The sequence below is a fragment of the Pinus tabuliformis genome, chromosome 3_2 (genome assembly GCF_031772625.1).
Source record: "Pinus tabuliformis cultivar Carrire ecotype Pingquan chromosome 3_2, CPIR1, whole genome shotgun sequence".
In the NCBI taxonomy this organism is placed as follows: Eukaryota; Viridiplantae; Streptophyta; class Pinopsida; order Pinales; family Pinaceae; genus Pinus; species Pinus tabuliformis.
The window spans coordinates 535227147-535245888 of NC_142302.1; positions in this window are offsets into that span (position 1 = coordinate 535227147).

Below are 18742 nucleotides of genomic sequence, written 5' to 3' on the forward strand. Positions count from 1 at the left end.
ATAATAATGACGTGTAAGTAGAGCGAGCCACACCACGACGGATTTAATTTATTACAAAGTAATCCTATATAATGAGGGTAAGGCTTGTTGATGAGGCATTCGATTTTAGATTGAGTCTATAGTTTTGTTTGTTTGATTCAAGTGCCTCTCATTCTCTGCATGTGCAGACATTCTATCTGATCTACTTGCATCACAAGAAGAACATAAGTCCTTAGGTGATTTGGGAGCCTGCGCATCAGTGTGCTCGGCACTGGTGAGAACCTAAAGTGGCCGAATCATATAGAGAGTCGACTAGTCTTTATATGTGTCGAAGTTTGATTCTGAGGCAGAGTCTATCCTTCGCCAGGTAGCCTCCGGTATTGCTTGTTCTATGCGAATAACATAAAGCCTGGTAAATGTGAAGATAGTCAATCTCTGTAAAGAAATCTCTCTGTAAGAATTCTTCTGTAAACAAAGTTATACCCATTCTGAAATAAAATGAGTACACCATTCTGTATCTGAATACATCGTCTGCGCATTAATATTGTCTGTTGTGGTAGTAGTTGCCTTTGTGCCTTAATCCGAAGTTCGCAGGAAGTTCGCCAAAGAAGCGAAGGGATGCCAAGGCCGTTTTTAGGCGAGGAAGCCGTTGTTGAGGCCATAAGAGCATGAAAGTTCTGAGTAAGTTCACCACTGGTTCACCATGAGTCGGTTGTCAAAAGCATTCAAAAAAACACAGCGAGTAGCAAGCTTGTGATAAGAACCCCTTTATTACAAAATATTATAGCATTTTTATATAGATTTTCGTTGAACAATAAGATTTATGAGAGAAGTTACACACAAATTTCTCCCTGAGAGGATGGACTCCTTTCCGTACCTGCAGGTTAAAGAATTGAACCCTTTTGTTTATTTTAATATATAGTTTAGCCAAAACATTGTTGGAGGAATCTGATCGACTGCTGGCCTGTACTACTCAATGAAGTTTAAATTTGAGATTATCAAGAGTGTATTTCACTACAAAAACATAAATACTTTTGCGTTTAACTTAGTTTACTACTTTTTGTTTTAAAATATATATATGGGCAAGTATTCAAAAATTTTATTGGTGTGCTATTTCCGTAACTCTGAAAAAAAACCTAACTTCCGGGAAAATAGAAACAGAGCCTACTCAGCCATAAATCTATTTACATATTTAAAAATGTTTTTTAAATTATTAAATATAGTTATATTTTGAAATTTCAAATAAAATAATATATTGTTTTCAATTAAATGCGTTCAAATATAAGTTCTTTATTTTATTAAAAAAAATCTTATACACTAATTTAATAATAATAACAACAATATCAATAATATATTTTCAGCTTCAAACATATATCTATATTTTTCCTATAAATATTAAACATAAAACATATATCTATATTTTTCCTATAAATATTAAACATAAAACATATATCTATATTTTTCCTATAAATATTAAACATATCAATACCGAAACCAAAAGAACAAGACACGTTAATTTTATTTTAGTTCAATGAATCAAAGGTTGGGGTATCGGGTTATATAACATATCATTAACAAATGGTCTTCGATTGGAACTCCCAATTGTCAAAGGTGCAAACAATTTTCCGACTTTTTCGACGAATTCGTTCAAATTCTGAATAAAATAGAATGAGAAAACAATTGGATGATAGGATCACGTGCAGCTTCATTCTCTTGATTCTAAATAAAAATTTAGATTTTTCCAACAATGAAAGCTCCGTCAAGCTGATAATATGGATAACTCGTGGGACGATTGGGCTCACCCGGAGTCGTCGTGGTCAATTTTGTCAAGTAGCCGTTGTGTTCCCTTGTTTGATAATATGGATAACTCGTGGGACGATTGGGCTCACCCGGAGTCGTCGTGGTCAATTTTGTCAAGTAGCCGTTGTGTTCCCTTGTTTCTGGTTCTTTGCTTTTCAGATATGTGGTTAAGAGAAGAATATATCTGAGTTTTTTTTTTTTATTTTTTGGGAGAAGAATATATATCTATATATAGAATTAAAAAATTTGTTTAAATAATACAAATCAAAATTTCAATTCAAAATTTTTATTAAATTTCAGTATTAAAAAATTCAAAAAATTTACGTTAAAAACAACTCCAAATATTATTTTTGAATCCATATATTATTTATTTCTAAAATCCCCATCCATTTAAAAATACTTGCTTTTTGTGGTAGCATTTTTCTTAATAAAACATGAATATGCTTATTGTGGTTTGTATTTTAAATTTTATAAAAGTGTGTTTTTAGGTATCCTACAACATCTTTTTGGGAAAGCTTAAAAACACTTTGTACTCAGTACTAGCAAATTTATCCCCGATGGGGGTGCTTTTCTCGTAACTGACTTCCCGCGGGCGTGATAACTGGCTCCCCGTAGGCGCTTTATACCAAAGTAATTATCTGAACATGGCAATACCCTACACCCGTGTCTTTCGTATGGCCAAAGGTTCCGCGGTCCTCGCTGTGGAACCTAGCCCTACACTCTGCCTCGCATGGCATGCGCGTGGCACCTCCACACTCCAAGTTTTGGGGATCACCTGTGCAGCCTCCTCAAATTAAATGCTTGCAACTAAGGTTTGGCAAATTTCATACACTCTGTGATCATCACCAAGAACATTCATTCTGTCTGCTTGGATATGGCGAGCTCCTTCCATAGCAGATTGGTCACATGGAGCGAACATTTTGACAAGCTAGTTATGCTCATTCATCATGCAACATTTCTGTGGGATGGTGAAGCTTGGGTTCAACCGAGACAATGGGATGGTGAAGCTTGGGTTCAACCGAGACACTTGAACTTTGTCAGGCAGGTTTTATGGTTTTTACTTCATTCATCATACCAGTCTCCTCATGTTAGTAATTTGTTATATAGGCCTTAAGTTGCTCGCATGGTGGTGGAAATTTGGTCACCAGGTTGTCAAGCTCGTGGTAGCTCGTCGTCTCCAAGCCTCTTCGACTCTTTACAAAAGGTGGCTAAAGCATATGGTCATAACAGCGTTTGTGAGTTACCATTTACACACCCTCCATTCTTTGCACTTAGTCTTCGTCATGGTCGTTCTCATCATCGAGTTTCTCAGTGTTTTGTTACCCAGGTCCTGTCTTCTCTCAATGATCTTCGTTTTGTTTTTGCACAACAAGGGACTCGTCTGTCTTTCGAATTGGTGGTAGTTTTATCCCCGACGTCCATACAAGCCTCTCGAATTGGTAGTCGTTTTATCCCCGACCCAACCGAATTTGCTTTAATTCTCAAGCCTCTCGAATTGGTAGTCGTTTTATGCCCGACCCAACCGAATTTGCTTTAATTCTCTAGTGCTTGTTTGTGGGGTTTGGTATTCTAGTACATTTTCTATTTAGTTTTGATATTTGGTTTTGAAATTGATTTTTGACTTTCCCGAACCTTGTTTTTGCAACTTGTAACAATTGTGGTACATTCATCACAGTGGGATTTCGAAGGGTATCACTTACTTCTCCTCTACTACCCCATATACTCATTTTTTCCCGCAGTCAAGCCTTCCTTCTGTGTCCAGGTGAGACTACACACTTGTCGTGATATTACGCGGGTTGTTGTTTGTTTTTTTTGTGTTCTTAGTTAAGTGTTTTATTTGCCAGTATTAGATGGGTCCACACCAACGAGTACTCGTACAACGAGCTAGTGCTCCACGGTCGTCCTCCTCACGGCATGAGCGCTTTTTTGGGTGGGAATCAGTGACGAATTTCTTTGAGGCAACCCCTCTTGATTTCAGAAAGGAAATTCTAAATCTAGAAGCCAAGGAATTTGGAGATCGCACATACTTCTCTACTCATCCACTCAGAGATAAGTGGAAACAGTGTTAAATGGGTGTCAGATCCAAGAAATTTTGGGAGAAGAATTCATTTTTTTCACTCCATCACTTAACATCATCAAATGGAAACACTTCTTAGCATGCTTATCTGTAACAAGCAAGTTGATAACTACAAACTTTACTTGATAACTACAAACTTTTTATTGGCCGGGAAAAAATAAAGCCCATATTGCAAGACATCAGATATAACCTCAACGATATAGTGGTAAAGTTGAGTAGTGTGGATCGGTTTGTAGTGTTAGACCCAGACACTCATTCAAATGACTATTAAGAAAAGAAAACAATTATCAATAATATGCCTCTTAAGACTATTCACTCAAATTTTGATGACTATTAAGAAAAGAAAACAATTATCAATAATATGCCTCTTAAGACTATTCACTCAAATTTTGATATGACTTAGAACAATTCCTATGCAAATGCCTCCCTACATGTTTATGTCTATAAACAATGGTATTCTCAATATTTATATTTATGTCTATAAACAATGGTATTCTCAATATTTATATTATGTTGTTTATATTATGCTCTGCTCTATAGACTTTGAACAATTCCTATGCAAATGCCTCCCTACATGTTTATACCTATGCAAATGCCTCCCTACTTGTTTATGTCTATAAACAATCGTATTCTCACTATGTTGTTATTTATATTATGTTGTTTATATTATGCTCTACTCCATGGATTTTGAACAATTCCTATGCAAATGCCTCCCTATATGTTTATGTCTATAAACAATGGTATTCTCAATATGTTAGTTTATATTATGCTCTACTCTATAGACTTACTAGAGTGAACTCATCTTATTATTTTGAGTGCGGACAAATTTAGGGAAAATGAAAAAGTCTCGACAAATTTATTTATTATATTTACTTCAGCAAATTTACGAAGATAGGTGATCCGGATATAATTAGTCTCTTATTTAATCATTGCAATTTAATTCATCAATACTTTATCAAAGTTACCAAGATAGGTGATTGGGAATGTAAATAGTCTCTTCATACAATATCAAGGTTTTGTTGTTGAAACAGACTGTAAGAGTATAAGTAATTTGGGTTTTGTCTAATAATTATATTTTTTGAGATTTTTTTTTGGAATTTGGTGAATTTTTTTTCTCATATTTTGATTTTTTATTTTTTAAATTGTTTTTTATTGTATATATGAATTTAACATTTTGAGAAAATTTTGATTTTTTATTTTTTAAATTGTTTTTTTATTGCATATATGAATTTAACATTTTGAGAAAATTTTAATTCTTTTAAATTGTAAAAAATTTACAATTCAAATTTGTGATTTCCAAAAAATCTATGTTAAATTTTAAACAAGTAAAAATAAAGCTACTTCCAAAATATATAATAAATAAACTATAGCAATGATGATTTGTACTCAAACCTAGAATTTAGTGTTTTACAACTGTGTTTTTATGACATATTTATTGGAGGTTAAACAAAATTTTTGAAAAAAAATAGTGATAATTTTTTTAAAAGAATTAAATTTGATCTTTTGCTCAAGTTATTTTGTTTTTTAAATATATTTAACCGTTTTGGTCAAGTTATTTTGTTCTTCAAACATATTTAACCGTGAATGAAATTTTTCAAACTAAAAATAGTGATAAAAATTTTAAAAGAATTAAATTAGATGTTTTGTTAAAAAATATTGTATTTTTTAAACATATTTGATTATAAATGAAATTTTTGAAATGTAAATAGTGATAAAAAAATTAAAAAATAATAATAAATTTTGATAATGTTTTTGGGATTAATCACATTATAAGTTGTTGGTCTATCTTTTTGTGGTTCATCATAGAGATGCATAAGGTTTCAGAGTTAATTGTTAGGAATTAACCGTTAAAAATTAGTTGTTAAATAAATTTATATATTTATTTTCGTTTTGTTTTGTTTTATTTTTAATTAAAATAATAATGAATTCAAATCAATCAAATTAAACTAATAATAACAGAATAAAAAATGAATATTTGTAAATGTATAATCATAATTAAAAATAAATTTTATCTATTTTTATCAAATAGCTTTTAAATAAAATTAATAATATTAAACAATTAGTTTGAAATGTTATTATATTAAAAAAAAAAAATTAATAAGAAAGTCAAAAAAGATATATATCTAAATATAAAAGAAAAATAATTAATTATTAAATAATAATAATAAATAAAAATTATGAAGAAAGGTAGAGATCTAATTTCTATTTAAATTCGAACTATTAAGATTAATAACATGTTTTTTTTATAATAACAGTAACCCTAACAAAATTTGAAAATCCTCAATACACATGGTATTTAGATTTCACCACATGTTTAAATAAAAATAAGAACCATAAACAATTTTACTTAATATCTACTACATGTTCTTAAATTATTTAATTAATAAAACCACTGTAAATTTGATATTCCAGCATTTAAGTTAACCATCATAAAACGTTGGTTTATAGGCATAGGAGGCAGAGAATAATCTAGGCAAAACAGACCATGTGTGCCATCTTGCCTACGACTGGTGACTTTTACACAAGTACGACTTTTATTATTATACTTTTAATTTAAGTAATTTCAAAGAATTTTTTATTTTTAATATTTTATTTAAAAAAAATTAAAATTAATTTTCTGAGGTGTAGTTTTTAAGAGTAAATTTGAAAATAGATTGTATCTCAATAAATTTAAATAATATATATATATAATTTAAATATAAAAATGGATTTAATTCCTTGAAAATCTATGTGTAGCACAGTGAGCTTATCCTCACAATTCCAACCAATCTTTTCTATGAAAGAAAACTCACTAAAAACTAAAAATAAGCAAAATAAAAACGGATTTAATTCCTTGAAAATCTATGTGTATATTATTAAGCTTAACCTCACAATTCCAACCAATCTTTCCTACGAAAGAAAACTCACTAAAAACTAAAAATAAGCAAAATGTAAAAGAATGAGATTATTTAAATCATTTAACAAAACATAATGATTTTCTTCCAATTGATTTCTATAAAATATATAGAACTTTGCTTTCAATAAAATATAGAACCTTTTACTAAGTAGTATAGGATTATATATAAACTTGATATTGTGAATGTAGAAATCTTTATTTTGATATATTTTACTTTCTGTTGAAATATTTACTTTATGAACCAAATTATCAACAACAAATTGTGTTTTGATTAGTAATATAATTTTAAATACATATTATGACTAACATTAAATAGGTTTATTAATATTAAGTTTGTATTAATATCAGATTTATATTAACAATTCAATGAATATATCGTAAGTCATTTCATTTTTTAGTTTTGATTAATATTTTTTCTTGGATTTTCTTTTCGTTTAAGTTACTTTTTTTCTATATATAAGAAGTTTCTACTAATATTGTTTAGCCAAATGTTTTTAAACTGTATTCTGGGAGAACTTCCATTTCACATTAGAAGTTCTCTCAATTGTTTAAAATTGAGGATACTGGTTCAATTATAGCTTATATGTATGTGAAAGCCCATTGTCTTACTAGTAGGTTGTGTAATGCTCATCTTGTTGAAGTTGAAATGACAATAAATACATCAATCCCTTATGAGGTATTGAGAAGGAGGTCCATGATAGTACTTACGAAACTCTTTTTCCTTAGCCATTTTCACTTTAAATCTATAACCTTGTTCTCTTTCTCTTTAATGTACCTGATCTCAAAGTCAAACTCGTTGATCGGGGCCAACCATCTAACTTTCCTAGCATTCAAATTTAGTTGGTCAAACAAGTATCTCAATCCACTATGATCACTCATTGATCGAGGATAAAGAATCACATGTAAAAATTGCAGCTTAACATAGAAAACTTAATGTGTACACAAGAAAAGAAGCAGAAACACATAAAAGCATGAAGGAAGACACAAAGACTTGATAATGGAGTTCGTCCAACTCAGACTACGTCTTCGGGCCCTACTCGATCAATGGGGAGGCCTTTATTTATTAAATGGCATGAAAGGAGAAAATACAATCATTTGCTACATAAAAAGAGGCTTATACCTCCATTCTGAAAGATGGCTACGAAAAAAAGAACTCAGATGGAGAAATGGACAGCACCACTACGTCGTGGGTGTCGAAAGGGGCAAAAACCATATAAAATTTTCGCAATTCAGACACAATGATCAATAGTCCCTCCTACAAGCTGCTGCCTCGAACTGTGTGCCAGAAAATCCTCTCCCCCATGCCTTTTCCAATCATCAGCTTTTATAATCTTCTTTAGGATAAAGACCACTGAAATCGAGGGTCATTTAGTTTAGAATAGAAGTTGGTGGAGTGAAGGATCAGCGGTCACAACTACCCTTTAAAAATAGCCTTTTTATTGTTTTAAACGATAATACATAAAATACCCGTAAAACATTAAAAAACCCAACCGAAACCTTAAGACCCGGACCTCAAATTTATCAAATCGAGTTGATATACCCATCGGGTCCGGCCCCCATATCGCAATCGGTGCATTGCTAGAGCAAAGGTCCTGTCAGCGGGGATTGTCGACTGCCGATCGCCGATATCGGCGTCGACTGATCGTAATCGTTGCGGCCCGGGCTCTTCACTAATCGTCAATGCTGATGTCAATCACCGATCATAATCACCAATCGCATCTACCCAGCTCCAATAACACACCTCGATTTCTTGCCTTCCTCCGACCCGATAGATCAGCGATTGTTGATTGGAGGTTGTGGAATCCGCCCTCTACACATTTTTCGATGTGATTCCCCTTTAAAAGGCTTAAAACAATGAAAATGCCTCCTTTTTCAAAGGGGTAAGAAAATCTTCTTTCTGCCATAACTTCCTCATCCAGACTCGGATTGGAGTGTCGTTCGCACTGTTGGAATCAGGGTGACGAGCACTTCGATCTGATGTCAGGATATTCGCTTTTCTGCCACTTGAATTTTTGAGCTTTTCCATGCCATTGTATCTGAAGATCCACCTGGATCAATCCTCCCCATTGAGGAGCTTTTGGACCACCAAAAGCTTTCATTAGTCAATTGGAAAGTGAGGGAATTGTTCCCTCACCTTTTCCTTCTCCGGCCATTTGGCCTTGCTGAGGTGCATTCCCTTAAAACCCAATCAAAAGGTAGTCCACATCTCCTTGCCGTGAAGTCTTGGTCCTTCTGTCAAGGATGATGTCTTCCGGTAACTCATCAAGATATTCTAGAGAAAAATAATGAAGTGTAGGAACTGTGCCCACCTCATATGTGTCCATGATCAATGGTGGCTCATACAGCTTTAAGTTATCTACATTCACTACTGAGTACATCTACATATAAATCGGCAAATCAAGATGAAAGGCATTGTTTCCAATCTTCTCCAATATGGTGAATGGACCATACCAGATTGGTCTCAAATTCTTCCCTTCTCCCTTCATCCTGTCCTTGCTGATGTGGAACCACACTTTATTGCCCACTTGGAATTGGTGGTCGACTGATTGTTTGTCATGTCGAGCCTTGTAACGGGCTCAACTTTTCTCCAACTACTCTTGTACTGCTTGGTGAATCTGCTGGATTCGTTGAACTAACTACTGAGCTTTGTCCCTATCATTATGTCCACTGGAGCCATATTCCCTTCCAAAGACCATATCAAAAGGGTCCTTTGGTAGGTAGCTAAAACATGTCTCAAATGGTGAATGTTACGAAGATGAATGCACTGCTCAATTGTAGGAATGCTATACATATGGGAGATGTTCATCCCACAACTTGGGATGTTTCCCACAATAGCCTCGTAACAAGTGTACCATAGTACGGTTGACAACCTTTGTCTATCCGTCAATCTGTGGATGAAATGTCATGCTTCTTTTCAATTTGGTGTCCATCATCTTCCACAAGCTGGTCCAGAACTCTCCGAGAAAATGAGAGTCCCGATCTGACACAATAGATGTGGGTAATCCAAAATGGACCGAAACATGCTGAAAGAAAAGAGAAGCAGTCTACTCTGTAGTAATTTGCTTTTTACAAGGCGTAAGAATACACATCTTGCTAAAATGGTCAACAACAACATACAAATAGTCGTGACACTTCCTAGACAAAGGCAAACCTCCTATAAAGTCCATTAACACAATTTCCCATGGACGACTCAGAATATGGAGTGATATGTAGAGCCCGAGTTTTCTATTAGAGGGCTTTGAAATAGAACACATCACACAACCCTTTACATAGCGAGTCACAATGTTTTTCATATGAGGCCAAAAACAAAATATTTGTACATGACATAAAGTCTTTTCAACACCAAAGTGTCCAGACACAGGAGAGGTGTGGGCCTCTCAAATTACATGTACTCTTTCCCCTGTGGGAATACACAATTTACCAAGGTGATACAATAGTTTCTCCTACAAGTGATAGTTGTCCACTTGTGAACCATGGGTTAGTTTTGCATAAATATCCTTAAAGTTATCATCATTAGCATATTGTTCAGCATAACTCTCAAAAGACAATGAAGCATTATGCAAAATAACAGAAGAAGAAATAGGAGGGCGAGATAGCATATCAACCACCTTGTTGCTAGTGCCCTTATACTTTATTACCAGATGAAACTGTTGAAGAAAACCCATCCACCTTAAATGACGAGATTGTTGCAACTTGGTTCGTGACTGAAGGTACTGTAAGGGCTGATGATCCATATGGATGATGGTCTCCTTGCTGACCAGGTAATGTTTCCAATTTTTCACACTCTACACCAAGGCATCAAGTTCCTTGTCATACATGGGTTAGTTTATCACAGCTTGGGAAAACTTCTCAGAATGGTAACAAATTGGCTTCTTGTGATGCATCAGTACAACTCCCATGCCATAACCCCTGGCATCGATTTCAATCTCGAATGGCTGTTGGAGATCATGTAAGGCTAAGACTAGCACAGTGCTGATATTTTCCTTCAATGTTTCGAGGGACTTTTGCTGTCTTCCTCCCCATTGGAAGACCTGTTTCACACTTGTCAATGTGTGCAAAGGTGTTGCAATAACAAAGAAATTAGCAATAAATCTCCTCCAATACTGGACTGCACCAAAAAAGCTGCGGACCTCAATTACACTAGTAGGATTAGACCAATTTATAATTGCTTCAACTTTAGAGGGATCAAACTTTAACTGACCATGACCAACAATATGATCTAGGTAACCCAAAGAGGTTTTCCCGAACTCACACGTTGACAACTTTACAAAGAGTTTTTCTTTTTTCAGTACATCAAGCACTTTCTTTACATGACACACATGTTCAACCCAACTCTTAGTAAAGACAAGTATATCATCTAAATATACAAGAACAAATTCATTAAGGAAAGGCTGAAAGAGATCATTCATGACTCTCATAAAAGTGGCTGGAGCGTTGCAAAGCCCGAATGGCATCACCACCAATTCAAACAACCCCTGTTTGGTCTTGAAGGCGATTTTCCTCATGTCTTGCTCTGCAATTCGGACCTGGTGATAACCACTGTGCAAATCCAATTTTTTGAAATAAATAACATCCTTTAATTGATCTAATAAGTCATCAATGCGTGGAAGAGGGTAGCGATTTTTCACCGTAATTTTTTTTAGTGCGTGGTAATCCACACACATCCTCCATCTGCCGCCTTTCTTTGGGACTAAGACAATTGGTGATCCACATGGAGAAGTGCTCGACCTGATGACCCCTTGGTCTAGCAATTCCTGCACCTGTTTCTTGATTTCCTCCATCTCAATAGTCGACATCCTGTACATGCCAATATTTGGCAAAGGCGAATCATGCTACAAATGGATTTCTTGTTGGATTCCCCTATTTGGAGGCAATCCCTTCGGTTCCTGAAACAACTCATCATAATTAAAAATTAATTCAAATAATTCTTGTTTATATTCCTGATCGTAGCCCTGGAAAGGATCAGCTAATTCTACCTCTTTTCCCCTTACAACCATAAGCATGCAACCCTTACTGGAATTCACCAGTATTTTCATTTGTCCAGCGATTACAAGGCTAGCATTGATTTTATTTTGATGAGTCCTTACTATATATTCTACCCCTTCTTTTGTGATTTGGTATTTGTTTTCATGACGGAAAAATACTGCCTTTCTATTATACAGATATGGACTCCCTAACACCATGCCACAGATATCCAATGGTATTACATCCAGTTCTACTTCATCCACTAGCTTAGAAGCGATCACAAATTTGACTTTACATTGCTTAGTGATATTTAGTTTTTCTTTAAAATGTATCCATCCAAGTAGGTAAGGTTTCGGATGTGGTTTTGTTTCTAAGCTAAGTTTCTTTACCAGGGATTCTACAATTAAGTTTGCTTAGAACCCAGTATCAAACATAGTTTCTACTTTAGTATGATTTACAATAACTCTGATATGAAACAACTCAATTCTCTTTTGTTCATTAAGAAGGGAATCCTTTATAGAACTAGTGCCTTCATGCGATTTAGAATTAACATGAGGTGTAAGAGTACCTTTTGTTCCTGCTGTTGTGATCAACGCTTCATCTCCCGAATCCGATCTGAGGTCTTGTTGTGTCGTTGCCACTGTCTTCTGCTTCCCCTTTCCTCCATACTTCTTTGGACGCTTTTTTGGTTGTTGTTTCGAATAGTGATCATCATCGTGACCTTCCTTTTTGCAATGATTGCAATATGATTGTTCTCCCTCTTTGGTTGCTGTCATTTTCTTCTCCTTTCCTTTCCATTTCACTTTTGATTTAGCATTGGGAGGTTTGAACAGTGGCTTTCTGGACCAATCATCCTTTTCATTTTTTCCCTTTTTCTCAATATGAATTGCCCTCATGCTGGTTTAGTGTTGAGATTTTCTGTTAATTAAATTTGGAAAAAATCTCATGAATGTGACAACAATAGGATTTGTTGCTAAATTAACTCCATTTTTCCTGATGGGGAGTTATGGCATCCTATATTTGTTGTGAATGAATTTGTGATTTAGTTTTCTATTCCCAGCTATAAAAATGTAAGTCCGTAGAGGATATGGGTTATGAGAGGGTGTGAGGAATTATGTTGTTATAATCTCTTGTTGAGTAATAAGATTGTTGATGCCTCTGTTTGGTGGATGTAGCCCAGACTGGTTGGGTGAACCACGTTAAAATATCTGTGTCTTCATGTTGGTTTATGCTGTGTATGCTTATTTAGTTACACTGTGAGTTTTTTTGCTCTTACAATTGGTATCAGAGCAATGTTGTTGAGCTGGTACATGCGTGGCATCTATTGCCTGTGCCTGAGCGGCTGAGAGGCCAAGTTTGTTGCGTGTGACGGAGATGCCGGTGGTGACTCTGGATCAACGCAAATATTAGTGGCCGTGGACTATCAGACCGCGGACCAATGGACTGTGAACCTGGCAGCGAGTGTGGTGGACTATGAGCCTGGCAACATTGAACGATGGTGAACTGCCATTAAAAGAAAATTCGGTTTGCAAGTGTTTAACGGCATGGTGTTTTTCAAGTTTCTTTGTTTTTTGACATTGATTATTAACATGACATTGAACTGTTGAATGTCGTTGAACTATTGACACAAATTATTAAAACGCCCTTGAACTGTTGAAATGTTTTGGAACATGGTTTTTGAAATTGGCCTTTAAAAATGACAAAAACGTTTTTCAAATGGTCGCCTTTGTACATGAAATCAAAAGATCAATTTGAAGTTTTTATAAAGTTGTTATGAAATGCCTTTTGTTTTCACAAAACAAAAGAAACGATTTGTATGGGTTGTATTATATATGATATTATATTTATATCATATTTTGTTTATTAAATTGTAATATGCCATGACATTATAAGGCAAAGGCATTTTATTGATGAAGGACAGTTTTTAAATAAAAACTCCATTTATTAAAAGTTGAAATTAGAGATTTTGTTTGACACAACATGGCAAAAACTCAAAGTGCTTGATTTGAGATCGATAAGTTCAATGGAAAAAACAACTTCGAGATCTGGAAATTAAAGATGTATGATCTACTCGTGCAACAAGGCGTGGCGAAGGCACTGTTGGGAAAATCTAAACAGCCTTACACCATGACAGATGATGAATGGAGTGACTTGGATGAAAGAGCACTGAGCGGCATTCGACTGTGTTTGGCAGATGATGTTTTGTTTAACATCATGTCCGAGAAAACTGCTGTTGGTTTGTGGACAAAGCTTGAAAAGTTGTACATGACAAAATCCTTAACCAATAGGATTCTTCTGAAGCGACAATTGTACAGTTTGCACATGAAGGAAGGTACATCCATTACTGATAATTTGAATACCTTTAATACTCTCCTGGTGTAGTTAGAAAGTATAGAAGTAAAATTTGAATCAGAAGATAAAGCTATAACTTTATTATGCTTGTTGCCCGAGTCATGGGATCATTTTGTTACTTCTATAAGTCTTAGTTCATCAGAAACCCTTGAATTTGATGATGTTTTTGGAGCTTTGTTGTCCAAAGAAACAAGGAAGAGGTCAAATTCAGAAACCTCTACATCAGAACCAATGATGGTCAGAGGTCGTTCTAAAGAAAGACGCTTCAGTAAGCACAACAACTCGCATTCAAAACCGAAAGGGAAGAAGAGTAAGGTAAAGTGCTGATTTTGTGGCAAATCGGGACATTTGAAGAAGGACTATTGGAAGAGACAGCAAACATCCAAAGAAGACTCTTCGACAGAGAAGAAAGAAGCAAACACGACAGATACATGTTCGGCATCCATTTCAGGTATGAGTGATGAAGTGTTATTAGTTAGTTTGTCTAATCATGATCAACATTGGCTGTTAGATTCTGGTGCATCAAATCACATGTGCATTCATAGAGAATGGTTTAAAACTTATAAATCAATCAATGATGGAGTAGTTTACATGGGAAATGATGTCACATGTAACATTGTGGGAATTGGAAGCATCCAGCTTAAAATGTTTGATGGGACAAATAAATTTCTAACTAATGTAAGACATGTACCTGAACTAAGAAAAAACCTCATTTCACTAGGAGTACTAGACACTAATGGATATAAAACCTTTATTCAAGGTGGAGTAATGAAAGTTTATAAAGGAATTTTACTAGTAATGAAAGTAAAGAAGGTTGGAAATCTTTTTCAGTTAGAAGGAAGAACAAAATCAGTTCATGCTCTTACAGTATCTGAAAACGGCAGTAATTCTATTCATTTATGGCATCAAAGGTTGGGCCATATGAGCGAAAGAGGTTTAAAGATTTTATCTGATCGTAAGTTACTTCCTAGTTTAAAGTCTGTTAAGTTAGATTTCTGCAAACATTGAATATATGGGAAAAAAGAAAGCAAAAGTTTAAAACTAGAAAACATACTAGTAAGGGAATCCTTGATTATATCCATTCTGATGTTTGGGGTCGATCTCCTACAACCTCATATGGAGGATCATCATATTTTGTATCTTTTATTGATGATTTCTCTAGAAAAGTGTGGGTCTACATGTTAAAGAAGAAGTTTGATGTATTCACAGTTTTCAAACAGTTTAGAGCATTAACTGAAAACATCACTGGAAGAACCATTAAATGTTTAAGAACTGACAATGGTGGTGAGTTTACTACAAAGGAATTTGATAATTATTACAAAGACACTGGGATCGAAAGACATAAAACCATTGTATATAGTCCTTAGCAAAATGGAGTTGCTGAATGCATGAACATGACTCTTTTAGAGAGAGCAAGAAGTATGCTTAGTAACGCCAATTTGCAGAAGGAATTGTGGACAGAAGCGGTTTCTACAGCTTGTTATTTGATAAATTGATCACCATCAACCGCAATAGGATGCAAAATTCCTCAAGAGGTATGGAAAGGTCATCCTTGTGATTATTCTAAACTGAAAGTTTTTGGTTGTGATGCATATGCTCTAGTTCCGAAACATCGGCGTTCTAAATTAGATCCTAAATCAAAATGATATATCTTTGTTGGATATGGTGATGGGACTAAGGGATACAGATTGTGGGATCCTACTACTCACAAGATCATCATTAACAAAGATGTTAAATTTAATGAATCTTCACTTGAAAATCTAGATGTAGATGATAAATTGAAACAGGATAATGTATCTAAGCTTCAACACATTCAGTTTGAAACCAGTTCAAATACTGATGATAGTCAAGATGAACAAGTTTCAGATGCAGATCATGAACAATTTTAATATGCGGATCATGAACATGTTTCAGATGCAGATCATGAAGAAGTTCCGACAGATAATAATCAGCAAATTGTGGAAGTACCAGAAGGATCTTTAAGGAGGTCCACAAGAATGAAACGTCCTCCTAAAAGGTATGATGATTATGTTACTTCAGTTGCTTTAACTGCTAATGATGATGAACCTTTGCACTATCAGGAAGCTGTAGAAGGTTCTAAAAGTGAAAAGTGGAAAGAAGCTATGAAGGACGAGATGATGGCATTAGTCAAGAGTTCCACATGGGATCTGGTAGAACTTCCTAAAGATAGAAAAATTGTGGGATGTAAATGGGTTTACAAATTGAAAAGGGGTGTTGATGATACAGAGGATAGGTATAAAGCAAGGTTAGTCGCAAAAGGTTTTTCTCAGAAAGCAGGCATTGATTTTCATGAGATATTTTCACCAGTTGTAAAAATTGTTTCAATTCGAATTGTATTAGCATTAGTTGCTTTACTTGATTTAGAATTATAGAAACTAGATGTTAAAACTGCATTTTTACATGGAGATTTAGATGAGGAGATTTACATGGAACAACCGAAAGGGTTTGTTCAAAATCACAACAAGAAATTTGTCTGCAGGCTCAAGAAATCATTGTATGGTCTAAAGCAGTCGCCTCGACAATGGTACAAGAAATTTGATTCTTTCATGATGAGTCAAAATTATATAAGAAGTGAATATGATCGTTGTGTTTACTTTAAGAAATTAAGTAATGTATTGTTCATTATCTTAGTGTTGTATGTTGACGATATGCTTTTAGTAAGAAAAATCATAATAGAGATCAATAGATTAAAGGCTCAGATGGCTAGGACATTTGATATGAAAGATCTAGGAGCAGCAAGACAGATTTTGGGCATGGAGATTTTTAGAGACAGGAGCAATGGTAAGCTGTGGCTATCACAACAGAAGTATATTGAGAAAATAATCTTGAGGTTTGGTATGAACAATGTGAAGCCTGTTTCAGTCCCTTTAGCTTCCCATTTTAAGCTTTCTTCAAGTTTATGTCCTAATACAAATGAAGAAAAAAAATATATGTCTCGAATTCCATATGCAAATGTAGTAGGTTGTTTGATGTATGCGATGGTATGTACTCGACTAGATATTTCACATGCAGTTGGGGTTGTCAGCAGGTATATGGAAAATCCAGGAAAAGAACACTGGTCAGTAGTAAAATGGGTTCTTCGGTATCTGAGAGGCACCAGTGATTACTGTATCACTTATAACATGAGTAGTGAATTTTTTTGCGGATATGATGATTCTGATTTTTCAGGTGATTTGGATAAAAGAAGGTCAACATTAGGGTATGTCTTTACTCTTGCAGGTGGCGCTATTAGCTGGATGTCAAGGCTACAGAAAATTTTTGCTTTATCCTCTACTGAAGCAGAATACATAGTTGTTTCACATGCTTGCAAAGAAGCGATTTGGTTGAAAGGTTTGTTTGGTGAGGTTGGTAGGTTACAAGACAACATCAAGTTATTTTGTGATAGTCAAAGTGCAATTCATTTGGCTAAGAATCTGGCCTATCATAGTAAATCAAAGCATATACCTATCAAATACCATTTTGTAAGATAGGTTATCACTGAAAGGGGCATCTCTCTTGAAAAAGTGCATACAAAGGAAAATTGTGCAGACATGTTCACGAACCCAGTTTTGTTAGAGAAGCTACATTGGTGTCTGGCTTCTCTTGGCTTGCAAAAAAGATAAAATAATAATAGAATAGGGTATCATGCTAATTGTTGTCAAGGTGGAGATGTTGAGATTTTCTGTTAATTAAATTTGGAAAAAATATCATGAATGTGACAACAATAGGATTTGTTGCTAAATTAACTCCATTTTTCCTGATGGGGAGTTATGACATCCTATATTTGTTGTGAGTGAATTTATGATTCAGTTTTCTACTCCCAGCTATAAAAATGTAAGCCCGTAGAGGATATGGGTTATGAGAGGGTGTGAGGAATTATGTTGTTATAATCTCCTGTTGAGTAATAAGATTGTCGATGCCTCTGTTTGGTGGACGTAGCCCAGATTGGTTGGGTGAACCACGTTAAAATCTCTGTGTCTTCATGTTGGTTTATGCTATGTATGCTTATTTAGTTCCACTGTGAGTTTTTTTGCTCTTACACTGAGTCAATAGTGGTTGGTTCAAATAACAACAATGAATGCCTAATATAGCTATGTAATGAGCCAATATACTTAGTTACAACTTCAGGTGTATCAAGTGCAATACCCAAATTAAGTGCTTTCTTTCTAAACTCCTCTATAAAACTCTGAACATCCTAACCTTTTCCTTACCTTAAATACGGCCAGTTCATCAAAGCTTTTTTCTTGTATCCTAAGGGATAAAATTCTTCCTTTAACACATAAATAAAATTAGGCCATGAGGAAAATAGGTTACCCACATTCTTACTGCGCTGCAATTTGCTCTCCAACCAAATGAGAGCGGTGCTGCTCAGCCGTAGAAAGGCCAGCTAAATCTTTGCCTCATCCTCCACGATCTGCTGAATCCTGCAGTAGACCTATATCTGCCTAATCCAATTATTAAGCTTTTCTGCATTGCTTTCACCATTAAACATGGGAAGATCAAATTTAACATCTAATTTAAAGAAAAGCTTCTTAGATGCATCCTTTGAATTTCTACGATTACGTTGGTGAGGGGAAGGAGAACCTTCACTCCCGGAAGGAGAAGGAGGGGTTTCTTCTCCACCATTCCCATGTGTTGAACCTTGTCCTTCTGGGTTTCTCTCCTCTTCTTTC